The 15,159-nt window shown below is 48.3% G+C and overlaps 1 protein-coding gene across 2 annotated transcripts in view; it reads left to right on the plus strand.

Annotated features, from left to right (window-relative positions):
- The window catches only part of TRPM6 (transient receptor potential cation channel subfamily M member 6), a 527,875-nt gene that overhangs the window by 480,521 nt on the left and 32,195 nt on the right, over positions 1-15,159 (plus strand). The gene's annotated exons all lie outside the window — the stretch shown is intronic.

Below are 15,159 nucleotides of genomic sequence, written 5' to 3' on the forward strand. Positions count from 1 at the left end.
CAGGTATAGCAATACCCTCACACACTGACATAATACACTGACCACTGATCCCTGTAAAGGCTCGGGGTATAGCAGTACCCTCACACTGACATAATACACTGACCACTGATCTTTGTAAAGGCTCGGGGTATAGCAGTACCCTCACACACTGACATAATAGACTGATCACTGCTCCCTGTACAGGCTCAGGGTATAGCAGTACCCTCACACACTGACATAATAGACTGATCACTGCTCCCTGTACAGGCTCAGGGTATAGCAGTACCCTCACACACTGACCTAATAGACTGATCACTGCTCCCTGTACAGGCTCAGGGTATAGCAGTACCCTCACACACTGACATAATAGACTGACCACTGCTCCCTGTACAGGCTCAGGTTATAGCAGTACCCTCACACACTGACATAATAGATTGATCACTGCTCCCTGTACAGGCTCAGGATATAGCAGTACCCTCACACACTGACATAATAGACTGATCACTGCTCCCTGTACAGGCTCAGGGTATAGCAGTACCCTCACACACTGACATAATAGATTGATCACTGCTCCCTGTACAGGCTCAGGCTATAGCAGTACCCTCACACACTGACATAATAGACTGACCACTGCTCCCTGTACAGGCTCAGGATATAGCAGTACCCTCACACACTGACATAATAGACTGACCACTGCTCCGTGTACAGGCTCAGGGTATAGCAGTACCCTCACACACTGACATAATAGATAGGTCACTGCTCCCTGTACAGGCTCAGGATATAGCAGTACCCTCACACACTGACATAATAGACTGATCACTGCTCCCTGTAAAGGCTCAGGCTATAGCAGTACCTTCACACACTGACATACTGTAATAGACTGACCACTGCTCCCTGTAAAGGCTCAGGCTATAGCAGTACCTTCACACACTGACATAATAGACTGATCACTGCTACCTGTACAGGCTCAGGGTATAGCAGTACCCTCACACACTGACATAGGGGGTAATTCTGAGTTGATCGCAGCAGCAAGTTTGTTTGCAAATGGGCAAAACCATGTGCACTGCAGGGGGGGCAGATATAACATTTGCAGAGAGAGTTAGATTTGGGTTGGTTATTTTGTTTCTGTGCAGGGTAAATACTGGCTGCTTGTTTTTACACTGCAATTTAGATTTCAGGTTGAACACACCCCACCCAAATCTAACTCTCTCTGCACGTGTTATATCTGCCTCCCCTGCAGTTCACATGGTTTTGCCCAACTGCTAAAAACTTTACTGCTGCAATCAACTTGGAATTACCCCCATAATACACTGATCACTGCTCCCTGTAAAGGCTCAGGCTATAGCAGTACCTTCACACACTGACATAATAGACTGACCACTGCTCCCTGTACAGGCTCAGGGTATAGCAGTACCCTCACACACGGACATAATAGATTGATCACTGCTCCCTGTAAAGGCTCAGGCTATAGCAGTACCTTCACACACTGACATAATAGACTGACCACTGCTCTCTGTACAGGCTCAGGATATAGCAGTACCCTCACACACTGACATAATAGACTTACCACTGCTCCCTGTACAGGCCCAGGATATAGCAGTACCCTCACACACTGACATAATAGACTGATCACTGCTCCTTGTACAGGCTCAGGGTATAGCAGTACCCTCACACACTGACATAATACGCTGATCACTGCTCCCTGTACAGGCTCAGGGTATAGCAGTACCCTCACACACTGACATAATAGACTGACCACTGCTCCCTGTACAGGCTCAGGTTATAGCTGTACCCTCACACACTGACATAATAGACTGACCACTGCTCCCTGTACAGGCTCAGGTTATAGCAGTACCCTCACACACTGACATAATAGACTGATCACTGCTCCCTGTAAAGGCTCAGGTTATAGCAGTACCCTCACACACTGACATAATAGACTGACCACTGCTCCCTGTACAGGCTCAGGGTATAGCAGTAACCTCACACACTGACATAATAGACTGACCACTGCTCCCTGTACAGGCTCAGGGTATAGCAGTAACCTCACACACTGACATATTACGCTGATCACTGCTCCCAGTACAGGCTCATGGTATAGCAGTACCCTCACACACTGACATAATAGACTGATCACTGCTCCCTGTACAGGCTCAGGGTATAGCAGTACCCTCACACACTGACATAATAGACTGATCACTGCTCCCTGTACAGGCTCTGGGTATAGCAGTACCCTCACACACTGACCTAATAGACTGACCACTGCTCCCTGTACAGGCTCAGGGTATAGCAGTACCCTCACACACTGACATAATAGACTGATCACTGCTCCCTGTACAGGCTCTGGGTCTAGCAGTACCCTCACACACTGACATAATAGACTGACCACTGCTCCCTGTACAGGCTCAGGTTATAGCAGTACCCTCACACACTGACATAATAGACTGATCACTGCTCCCTGTACAGGCTCTGGGTATAGCAGTACCCTCACACACTGACCTAATAGACTGACCACTGCTCCCTGTACAAGCTCAGGGTATAGCAGTACCCTCACACACTGACATAATAGACTGATCACTGCTCCCTGTACAGGCTCTGGGTCTAGCAGTACCCTCACACACTGACATAATAGACTGACCACTGCTCCCTGTACAGGCTCAGGGTATAGCAGTACCCTCACACACTGACATAATAGACTTATCACTGCTCTCTGTACAGGCCCAGGATATTGCAGTACCCTTACACACTGACATAATAGACTGACCACTGCTTCCTGTACAGGCTCAGGGTATAGCAGTACCCTCACACACGGACATAATAGACTGATCACTGCTCCCTGTACAGGCTCAGGGTATAGCAGTACCCTCACACACTGACATAATAGACTGATCACTGCTCTCTGTACAGGCCCAGGATATAGCAGTACCCTTACACACTGACATAATAGACTGACCACTGCTTCCTGTACAGGCTCAGGGTATAGCAGTACCCTCACACACTGACATAATAGACTGATCACTGCTCCCTGTACAGGCTCAGGGTATAGCAGTACCCTCACACACTGACATAATAGATTGATCACTGCTCCCTGTACAGGCTCAGGGTATAGCAGTACCCTCACACACTGACATAATAGACTGATCACTGCTCCCTGTACAGGCTCAGGGTATAGCAGTACCCTCACACACTGACATAATAGACTGATCACTGCTCCCTGTACAGGCTCAGGGTATAGCAGTACCCTCACACACTGACCTAATAGACTGATCACTGCTCCCTGTACAGGCTCAGGGTATAGCAGTACCCTCACACACTGACATAATAGACTGACCACTGCTCCCTGTACAGGCTCAGGGTATAGCAGTACCCTTACACACTGACATAATAGACTGACCACTGCTCCCTGTACAGGCTCTGGGTATAGCAGTACCCTCACACACTGACATAATAGATTGATCACTGCTCCCTGTACAGGCTCAGGGTATAGCAGTACCCTCACACACTGACATAATAGACTGACCACTGCTCCCTGTACAGGCTCAGGGTATAGCAGTACCCTTACACACTGACATAATAGACTGACCACTGATCCCTGTAAAGGCTCGGGGTATAGCAGTACCCTCACACACTGACATAATAGACTGATCACTGCTCCCTGTACAGGCTCAGGGTATAGCAGTACCCTCACACACTGACATAATAGACTGATCACTGCTCCCTGTACAGGCTCAGGGTATAGCAGTACCCTCACACACTGACATAATAGATTGATCACTGCTCCCTGTACAGGCTCAGGGTATAGCAGTACCCTCACACACTGACATAATAGACTGACCACTGCTCCCTGTACAGGCTCAGGGTATAGCAGTACCCTCACACACTGACCTAATAGACTGATCACTGCTCCCTGTACAGGCTCAGGGTATAGCAGTAACCTCACACACTGACATAATAGACTGATCACTGCTCCCTGTACAGGCTCAGGGTATAGCAGTACCCTCACACACTGACATAATAGACTGACCACTGCTCCCTGTACAGGCTCAGGGTATAGCAGTACCCTCACACACTGACATAATACACTGATCACTGTTCTCTGTACAGGCTTAGCCCAACATCCTCAACACTAAACATACATTCATAAATTATTGGTTTGAGCAGCACCAGATGATAGATAAAACCACACTCTCTCATTCCTGCATTCCTCTTTTCCTTATGGAGTAAGATATGGATAATGGATTTCAGTATAGCCTTGGCTAATTATCTTGGAGCAGTGAAGCCATATTGGACAATTGTGTTGTTATATTGCATGGGACTTGTGAGAAACATGTAGTAAATAAGGATGCATGTAGGGACGTTATGTAGTTCTGTGCTTTATTTTTGGACCAGATTAGTGTTATGGCATTATTGTTGTCACTAATCACGATATCCTTCCGTTTTCACCCAACTGAAACGGATCGGATCTAATTGGATACCCTCCATACTGTAGTATGTTATGCAGTGGATAAAATTATGTTATAACAGAAATTCTGTATCACTAGTAGAAATGCTACATATATATACATACATACATACATACACAATACTATTACTACTATACTATTATTTCTCTGACGTCCTAAGTGGATGCTGGGACTCCGTAAGGACCATGGGGAATAGCGGCTCCGCAGGAGACTGGGCACAACTAAAGAAAGCTTTAGGACTACCTGGTGTGCACTGGCTCCTCCCACTATGACCCTCCTCCAGACCTCAGTTAGAATCTTGTGCCCGGCTGAGCTGGATGCACACTAGGGGCTCTCCTGAGCTCCTAGAAAGAAAGTATATTTTAGGTTTTTTATTTTACAGTGAGATCTGCTGGCAACAGACTCACTGCAGCGAGGGACTAAGGGGAGAAGAAGCGAACCTACCTAACTGGTGGTAGCTTGGGCTTCTTAGGCTACTGGACACCATTAGCTCCAGAGGGATCGACCACAGGACCCGACCTCGATGTTCGGTCCCGGAGCCGCGCCGCCGGCCCCCTTACAGACCCAGAAGCAAGAAGTGTTCCGGAAAATCGGCGGCAGAAGACTTCTGTCTTCAACAAGGTAGCGCACAGCACTGCAGCTGTGCGCCATTGCTCCTCATGCACACCTCACACTCCGGTCACTGATGGGTGCAGGGCGCTGGGGGGGGGGGGGGGGCGCCCTGAGGGCAATATAATACACCTTGGCTGGCAAATCATCACAATATATAGTCCCAGGGCTATATATGTGATAAATTACCCCTGCCAGAATCCATGAAAACAGCGGGAGAAAAGTCAGCCGAAAAAGGGGCGGGGCTATCTCCCTCAGCACACTGGCGCCATTTTTTCTTCACAGTGCAGCTGGAAGACAGCTCCCCAGGCTCTCCCCTGTAGTTTTCAGGCTCAAAGGGTTAAAAAGAGAGGGGGGGCACTAAATTTATGCGCAATATATGTATACAAGCAGCTATTGGGGGAAAAATCACTCAGTTATAGTGTTAATCCCTGCATTATATAGCGCTCTGGTGTGTGCTGGCATACTCTCTCTCTGTCTCCCCAAAGGACTTTGTGGGGTCCTGTCCTCAGTCAGAGCATTCCCTGTGTGTGTGCGGTGTGTCGGTACGGCTGTGTCGACATGTTGGATGAGGAAGGTTACGTGGAGGCGGAGCAGAGGCCGATAAATGGGATGTCGCCCCCTGTGGGGCCGACACCAGAGTGGATGGATAGGTGGAAGGTATTAACCGACAATGTCAACTCCTTACATAAAAGGCTGGATGACGTAACAGCTGTGGGACAGCCGGCTTCTCAGCCCGCGCCTGCCCAGGCGTCTCAAAGGCCATCAGGGGCTCAAAAAACGCCAGTTACCTCAGATGGCAGACACAGATGTCGGCACGGAGTCTGACTCCAGTGTCGACGAGGTTGAGATATATACACAATCCACTAGGAACATCCGTTGCATGATCTCGGTAATGAAAAATGTGTTACACATTTCTGACATGAACCCAAGTACCACATAAAAGGGATTTTATGTTTGGGGAGAAAAAGCAGCCAGTGTTTTTTGTTCCCCCATCAGATGAGTGAATGAAGTCTGTAAAGAGCGTGGGTTCCCCCGATAAGAAAATGGTAATTTCTAAAAAGTTACTGCTGGCGTACCCTTTCCCGCCAGAGGATAGGTCACGTTGGGAGATATCCCCTAGGGTGGATAAGGCGCTCACACGTTTGTCAAAAAAGGTGGCACTGCCGTCTTGGGATACGGCCACTTTGAAGGAGCCTGCTGATAAAAAGCAGGAGACTATCCTGAAGTCTGTATATACACACTCAGGTACTATACTGAGACCTGCATTTGCAGCATAAATAGTGCTGCTGCAGCGTGGTCTGATACTCTGTCAGATAATATTAATACCCTAGACAGGGATAATATTTTGCTAACATAGAGCATATTAAAGACATCGTCTTATATATGAAGGATGCACAGAGGGATATTTGCCGGCTGGCATCCAGAATTAATGCAATGTCCATTCTGCCAGGAGGGTATTAGAGACCCGGCAGTGGACAGGTGATGCTGCCTTTAAAAGGCACATGGAGATTCTGCCTTATAAGGGTGAGGAATTGTTTTGGGGTGGTCTCTGGGACCTCGTATCCACAGCAACAGCTGGGAAGAAAAAAATTTACCTCAGGTTTCCTCACAGCCTAAGAAAGCACCGTATTTTCAGGTACAGTCCTTTCGGCTTCAAAAAAGCAAGCGGGTCAAAGGCGCTTCCTTTCTGCACAGAGACAAGGGAAGAAGGAAAAAGCTGCACCAGACAGCCAGTTCCCAGGATCAAAAATCTTCCCCCGCTTCCTCTGAGTCCACCGCATGACGCTGGGGCTCCACAGGTGGAGACAGGTGCGGTGGGGGCGCGTCTCGGGAACTTCAGGGACCAGTGGGCTTGCCCACAGGTGGATCCCTAGGTTCTGCAAGTAGTATCACAGGGATACAGGCTGGAGTTCGAGGCGACTACCCCTCGCCGTTACCTCACATCAGCCTTGCCTGATGCCCTCGGAGAAAGGGAGGTAGTACTGGCGGCAATTCACAAGCTGTACTTCCAGCAGGTGAAATCAAGGTACCCCTCCTTCAACAAGGCCGGGGTTACTATTCCAAAATGTTGTGGTACCGAAACCAGACGGTTCGGTGAGACCCATTCTAAAATTTAAATCCTTGAACACTTATATACGAAGGTTCAAGTTCAAAATGGAATCGCTCAGGGCGATTATTGCAAGCCTGGAGAATTTCATGGTATCACTGGACATCAAGGATGCTTACCTGCATGTCCCTATTTACCCTCTTCACCAGGAGTACCTCAAAATTGTGGTACAGGATGGTCATTACCAATTCCAGACGTTGCCGTTGGTCTGTCCCCGGCACCGAGGGTATTTACCAAGGTAATGGCCGAAATAATTATCCCGTGCTTGGACGATCTCCTTATAATGGCGAGGTCCAGGGAGCAGTTGTTCGTCGGAGTAGCACTATCTCGGGAAGTGCTACAACAGCACGGCTGGATTCTGAATATTCCAAAGTCGCAGCTGGTTCCTACGACGCGTCTACTGTTCCTGGGTATGGTTCTGGACACAGAACAGGATAAAAAGGGTTTCTCCTGGAGGAGAAGTCCTAGGAGTTGTCGTCTCTAGACAGAGACCTCCTAATACAAATACAGGTGTCGGTGCATCAATGCACGCGAGCCCTGGGAAAGATGGTAGCTTCTTACGAAGCAATTCCATTCGCCAGGTCCCATGCAAGGATCTTCCAGTGGGATCTGTTGGACAAGTGGTCCGGGTCGCATCTTCAGATGCATCGGCGGATAACCCTGTCTCCAAGGGCCAGGGTGTCGCTGTTGTGGTTGCTGCAGAGTGCTCATCTTCTAGGGGGCCGCAGATTCGGCATACAGGACTGGGTCCTGGTGACCACGGATGCCAGCCTTCGAGGCTGGGGGGCAGTCACACAGGGAAGAAACTTCCAAGGACTATGAAAAGTCAGGAGACTTCCCTACACATAAATATTCTGGAACTAAGGGCCATTTACAATGCCCTAAGTCAGGCTAGACCCCTGCTTCAACACCGGCCGGTGCTGATCTAGTCAGACAACATCTCGGCGGTCGCTCATGTAAACCGACAGGGCGGCACAAGAAGCAGGATGGCGATGGCAGAAGCCACAAGGATTCTCCGATGGGCGGAAAATCATGTGTTAGCACTGTCAGCAGTGTTCATTCCCGGAGTGGACAACTGGGAAGCAGACTTTCTCAGCAGACACGACCTCCACCCGGGAGAGTGGGGACTTCATCCAGAAGTCTTCCAAATGATTGTACACCGTTGGGAAAGGCCACAGGTGGACATGATGGCGTCCCGCCTCAACAAAAAGCTAAAAAGATAATGCGCCAGGTCAAGGGACCCTCAGGCGATAGCTGTGGACGCTCTGGTAACACCGTGGGTGTACCAGTCGGTGTATGTGTTCCCTTCTCTGCCTCTCTTACCCAGGGTAATGAGAATAATAAGAAGGAGAGGAGTAAGAACAATACTCATTGTTCCGGATTGGCCAAGATGAGCTTGGTACCCAGAACTCCAAGAAATGATCTCAGAGGACCCATGGCCTCTGCCGCTCAGACAGGACCTGATGCAGCAGGGGGCCTGTCTGTTCCAAGATGTACCGCGGCTGCGTTTGACGGCATGGCGGTTGAACGCCGGATCCTACGTTAATTAAAGCTAGGAAAGAAGCTTTTAAAGCTAATTAAAGCTAGGAAAGAAGTGAACGCTAGGAGGCGGAGCAGAGGCCGACACCAGAGTGGATGGATATGTGGAAGGTATTAACCGACAATGTCAACTCCTTACATAAAAGGCTGGATAACGTAACAGCTGTGGGACAGCCGGCTTCCCAGCCCGCGCCTGCCCAGGCGTCTCAAAGGCCATCAGGGGCTCAAAAAACGCCCGTTACCTCAGATGGCAGACACAGATGTCGGCACGGAGTCTGACTCCAGTGTCGACGAGGTTGAGATATATACACAATCCACTAGGAACATCCGTTGCATGATCTCGGCAATGAAAAATGTGTTGCCAATCACACGCCACCCTGATGGTATTTCATGATGGATAAGTACCTGCCTCTGTTTCTCAGCATTGAAGCACAAAGAAACGGACAACGTTGAGGACTGTAGATGCAGTGGTCAGCCAAGAAAACTTTGTGTATCAGATGAAAGACACATCATGCTTGCTTCCCTTTGAAATTGGAAGAGGTCCAGCAGTGCCATCATCCCAGAACTGTCAGAAACCAGTGTGACCCAGGTACGCACCCATTTACTGTTTGGAAAAGTCTGACCAGAAGTGGTCTTCATGGAAGAATTGTGGTCAAAAAGCCATACCTTCCACGTGGAAACAAGGCCAAGCAACTGAACTATGCACGAAAACATAGTAACTGGGGTGCAGAAAAATGACAGCAAGTGCTCTGGACTGATGAGTCAAAATTTAACATTTTTGACTGTAACAGAGGGCAGTTTGGTCACCGAAGGGCTGAAGAGTGTCTGCAGGCAACAGTGAAGCATGGAGGAGGTTCATTGCAAGTTTTGGGCTGCATTTCAGCAAACTGAGGGGTATATTTACTAAGGTCCCGATTTTGACCGAGATGCCGTTTTTTCTTCAAAGTGTCATCTCGGGAATTTACTAAACTCAAATCTCGGCAGTGATGAGGGCATTCATATTTTTTTTGTAGTCCAACATAAAAAATACGAATGAATACACCATCGGTCAAAACGCGGCTGTTTAAGTATGAATCTCGGTAATTTACTAAGAAGTGCAAAGCAAAAAAAAACAAAAACACTGCCGTGAAAAATTACAACTCGTAAAAAAGTGCTAAAAAAATAACAGACCTGCTTTTTTTCCCCGTGATTGGATAGGCATGCACGGATCCATGAGATCCGTGCATGTATATCAGTGGGAAGGGGTGGGAAAGTGGTTATTTTCGGAAAAAAAAATGCGTGGGGTCCCCCCTCCTAAGCATAACCAGCCTCGGGCTCTTTGAGCCGACCCTGGTTGCAGAAATATGGGGAAAAAAATTACAGGGGTTCCCCCATATTTAAGCAACCAGCATCGGGCTCTGCGCCTGGTCCTGGTTCCAAAAATACGGGGGACAAAAAGAGTATGGGTCCCCCGTATTTCTAAAACCAGCACCGGGCTCCACTAGCTGGACAGATAATGCCACAGCCGGGGGTCACTTTTATATAGTGCCCTGCGGCCGTGGCATCAAAAATCCAACTAGTCACCCCTGGCCGGGGTACCCTGGGGGAGTGGGGACCCCTTCAATCAAGGGGTCCCCCCCCCCAGCCACCCAAGGGCCAGGGGTGAAGCCCGAGGCTGTCCCCCCCATCCAATTGGCTGCGGATGGGGGGCTGATAGCCTTTTGTGAAAAGTGTTTGATATTGTTTTTAGTAGCAGTACTACAAGGCCCAGCAAGCCTCCCCCGCAAGCTGGTACTTGGAGAACCACAAGTACCAGCATGCGGCGGAAAAACGGGCCCGCTGGTACCTGTAGTACTACTACTAAAAAAATACCCAAAAAAAGACAATACACACACACCTTGAAAGTAAAGTTTTATTACATCCATCCACACAAACATACATACATACTTACCTTATGTTCACACGAGGGTCGGTCCTCTTCTCCAGTAGAATCCATGGGGTACCTGTTGAATAAATTATACTCACCAGATCCAGGGTACCAGGCTCCTCGGATAATCCTTTTGTAATCCACGTACTTGAGTAAAAAAAAAAACGGAGACCCGAGCCACGCACTGAAAGGGGACCCATGTTTTCACATGGGTCCCCTTTCCCCGAATGCCAGAAACCCACTCTGACTGATGTCTAAGTGGGTTTCTTCAGCCAATCAGGGAGCGCCACGTTGTAGCACCCTCCTGATCGGCTGTGTGCTCCTGTACTGTCTGACAGGCGGCACACGGCAGTGTTACAATGTAGCGCCTATGCGCTCCATTGTAACCAATGGTGGGAACTTTGTGGTCAGCGGTGAGGTCACTTTCGGTCAACCGCTGAGCAGAAAGTTCCCACCATTGGTTACAATGGAGCGCATAGGCGCTACATTGTAACACTGCCGTGTGCCGCCTGTCAGATAGTACAGGAGCACACAGCCGATCAGGAGGGTGCTACAACGTGGCGCTCCCTGATTGGCTGAAGAAACCCACTTAGACATCAGTCAGAGTGGGTTTCTGGCATTCGGGGAAAGGGGACCCATGTGAAAACATGGGTCCCCTTTCAGTGCGTGGCTCGGGTCTCCGTTTTTTTTTTTTTTACTCAAGTACGTGGATTACAAAAGGATTATCCGAGGAGCCTGGTACCCTGGATCTGGTGAGTATAATTTATTCAACAGGTACCCCATGGATTCTACTGGAGAAGAGGACCGACCCTCGTGTGAACATAAGGTAAGTATGTATGTATGTTTGTGTGGATGGATGTATTAAAACTTTACTTTCAAGGTGTGTGTGTATTGTCTTTTTTTGGGTATTTTTTTAGTAGTAGTACTACAGGTACCAGCGGGCCCGTTTTTCCGCCGCATGCTGGTACTTGTGGTTCTCCAAGTACCAGCTTGCGGGGGAGGCTTGCTGGGCCTTGTAGTACTGCTACTAAAAACAATATCAAACACTTTTCACAAAGGCTATCAGCCCCCCATCCGCAGCCTATTGGATGGGGGGGACAGCCTCGGGCTTCACCCCTGGCCCTTGGGTGGCTGGGGGGGGGGGGGACCCCTTGACTGAAGGGGTCCCCACTCCCCCAGGGTACCCCGGCCAGGGGTGACTAGTTGGATATTTGATGCCACGGCCGCAGGGCACTGTATAAAAGTGACCCCCGGCTGTGGCATTATCTGTCCAGCTAGTGGAGCCCGGTGCTGGTTTTAAAAATACGAGGGACCCCTACGCTTTTTGTCCCCCGTATTTTTGGAACCAGGACCAGGCGCAGAGCCCGATGCTGGCTGCTTAAATATGGGGGAACCCCTGTCATTTTTTTCCCCATATTTCTGCAACCAGGATCGGCTCAAAGAGCCCGAGGCTGGTTATGCTTAGGAGGGGGGACCCCACGCAATTTTTTTTTACAATTTAAACTTTATTTTTTATTTAAACAAAGTGCACAATGAAGCCCAGCACGGATCTCTCAGATCCGGCCGAGATTCATTGTATTAAAGTCGGCAGTGTTTTACAAGTCACTCACGTAAAACACTGCCTAAAAAAACGAATGACATCGACATCGGAAAACCCGAAAATGCAGAATACGGCAGTTTAGTAAATTAGTCGTAATAAATTCAAAAAGTTGCAGTTTTACACTTTCGATGTCATTCGTGATTGAACTTTGACCTTTTTCCGAAAATTACGAATGTTAGTAAATATACCCCTGAGTTGGGAATTTGGTAAGGATTAATGGTGCCCTCAATGCTGAGAAATACAGGCAGGCATTTATCCATCATGCAGTACCATCAGGGAGGCGTTTGATTGGCTCCAAATTTATCACGTAAAAGGTGTGGGTGCTTATAAGTGGACCCAACGCTGAGTAGGCCGAGCTTATGTAGACTGTAAGGGCTTTATTTAAATGTCTTTAGATAAGTGAGCCTAGTAAGGCTAGACATGTTAAGTTGGGCACATCACACCACGCCAATCAGTTCACTAATACCCCTTCCACACTGAGCAAATAAACCAGGATATTGCAGGGCAAGCCGATGTGACTTGGGTCCTGTCTGAAAGGCTTGAGTTAATCCACCACCCAGTGTCACAACCAGGTTCGATCCCAGGACCAACCTGGTTAGGCTGCAGTGTGAAAGGCATGACTCGAATTCTCTGACCTGGGTCATGCTAAAAAAAACAGACAAATCAGCTGCGCTTGTAGATGATGTCATCTCCAAACGCCGGCAGATCTGGAAGCATGAGACTCAGGAGCAATCTGAAAGGGATGACCCAGCAATAACCCAGGTTCAGCCTGCAGTGTGAACACGGTTTCAGCAGCTGTGACATGGTTTGAAAACGTGTTCAATAACCAAGGTTGGACACGTGTTTTTAGTGTTAAAGGGGTATTAGGTTTCACATCCAGTTTTACTATGGGCTTTGATTGAGTTAATGCAGGTGTAGATTGCCACACATCAGAATTTGGTTCAAGTTTTCACCTTGAACCCACAAGATATGATGTATCCTATGGTTTGGATCAGAATGTCAAATCCTGTGTGTGGTGATTTGCAAATTCAGTATGTAGTAAACTGACGCATAGTAAATGTTCCACTCCTTTGGCTTTTACATTTGATGACTCAAATAAATGTGCAAAAGAAACTGGTCTACTACCTCCTACCTCTTACATTAGTAAATGACTAAATTGGTAAATGTAGGTAACTTTTTCATTTTAAATGTTATGTGCCGCCTTTTAAATTATCTTTAGGACTTACACATTGACTTTGAAGCCATTTCATAAATAGAACTGATACATAATATAGTAATTATACTATATTAAAGAGGAATAGAATAAAAGAGCAGAGAGATGGCCTCTTCTGAGCATACATGACCTGGCCTTTCAGCATATGATACTACTTTACGGGTTTTAGAGCTGAGCGTGTGCCATAATTAGCTACTTTCTCCTCCTTCTCTCTGGGAGAAGCCCGGAGAAGAGATGCAGCTGAGGGTGGGGTCAGACTCTTCATGTTATTAGGCCCCTCATTGAATCACACCGCGGGTCTAATTCAGATCTGATTGCTCGCCAGATAGTTTTTGCAGCGCTGCGATTAGATAGTCGCCGCCTATAGGGGAGTGTATTTTAGGTGTGCAAGTGTGCGAACGCATGTGCAGCCGCCCTGTACAAAAACAGTTTGTGCAGTTTCTTAATAGCTCAGACCTCACTCAGCCGCTGCGATCACTTCAGCCTATTCGAGCCCGGAATTGACGTCAGATACCCGCCCTACAAACGCTTTGACACGCCTGCGTTTTTCCAACCACTCCCAGAAAATGGTCAGTTGACACCAACAAACGCCTTCTTCCTGTCAATCTCCTTGCGAACGGCTGTGCGAATGGTTTCTTCGCTAGAATCGTTGCATAACAACGATCCGCTTTGTAACCGTACAGCACGCCTGCGCATTGCGGTGCATATGCATGTGCAGTAGTTACCTGATCGCTGCGCAGCGAAAAACGCTAGCGAGCAAACAGATCTGAATTAGGCGCCATATTGGCCACTGCCCCTTCATACAGACTCATGATTCTCCATATTATAATTCTTATCCGGGGATGAGGGAGATACACCCACTCTTCAGCAGGTCCGGAGGACAACCAAAAAAATGTCCCACACATTCTGGGAGAGTAGATACAGTAAGGATGGCGTGGGACTGGATGGAGAATCAGGTATATGGGAGTGTGTTATGGGGGCGGGGCGAGACATTGGGGGTCATTCCGAGTTGATCGCTCGCTAGCTACTTTTTGCAGTGCTGCGGTTAGATAGTCGCTGCCTATAGGGAGTGTATTTTCGCTTTGCAAGTGTGCGAACACCTGTGCAGCCGAGCTCTGCAAAAACATTTTATGGCACCCATAAACGCCTTCTTCCTGTCAATCTCCCTGGCGATCGGCTGTGCGAATGGATTCTTCATTAAATCCATCGCTCAGCAACGATCCGCTTTGTACCCGTATGATGCGCCTGCGCATTGCGGTGCATGCGCAGTAGTGACCTGATCGCTGTGCTGTGAAAAACGACAGCGTGCAAACAGGTCGGAATGACCCCCATTGTCAGGCCCCCTTTAACCCAGGACCTCGTATAGGTTGCACCCCCTTCACCCACCATAGTTCTGCCATTGTTTTTACCCCACACATTTTCATTATGCATGCCCAAAGATAGATATCTGTAAAAGTACATTTCTATACATTTTCTCATACGTCCTAGAGGATGCTGGGGACGACATCAAGACCATGGGGTATAGACGGGATCCGCAGGAGACATGGGCACTCTAAAGACTTTTCATTGGGTGTGAACTGGCTCCTCCCTCTATGTCCCTCCTCCAGACCTCAGTTTTAGAAATGTGCCCAGGTCGACTGGATGCACTCTGAGGAGCTCTACTGAGTTTCTCTGAAAAGACTTATGTTAGGTTTTTTATTTTCAGGGAGATCTGCTGGCAACAGACTCCCTGCTTCGTGG

Source organism: Pseudophryne corroboree, chromosome 1 (genome assembly GCF_028390025.1).
Source record: "Pseudophryne corroboree isolate aPseCor3 chromosome 1, aPseCor3.hap2, whole genome shotgun sequence".
In the NCBI taxonomy this organism is placed as follows: domain Eukaryota; kingdom Metazoa; phylum Chordata; class Amphibia; order Anura; family Myobatrachidae; genus Pseudophryne; species Pseudophryne corroboree.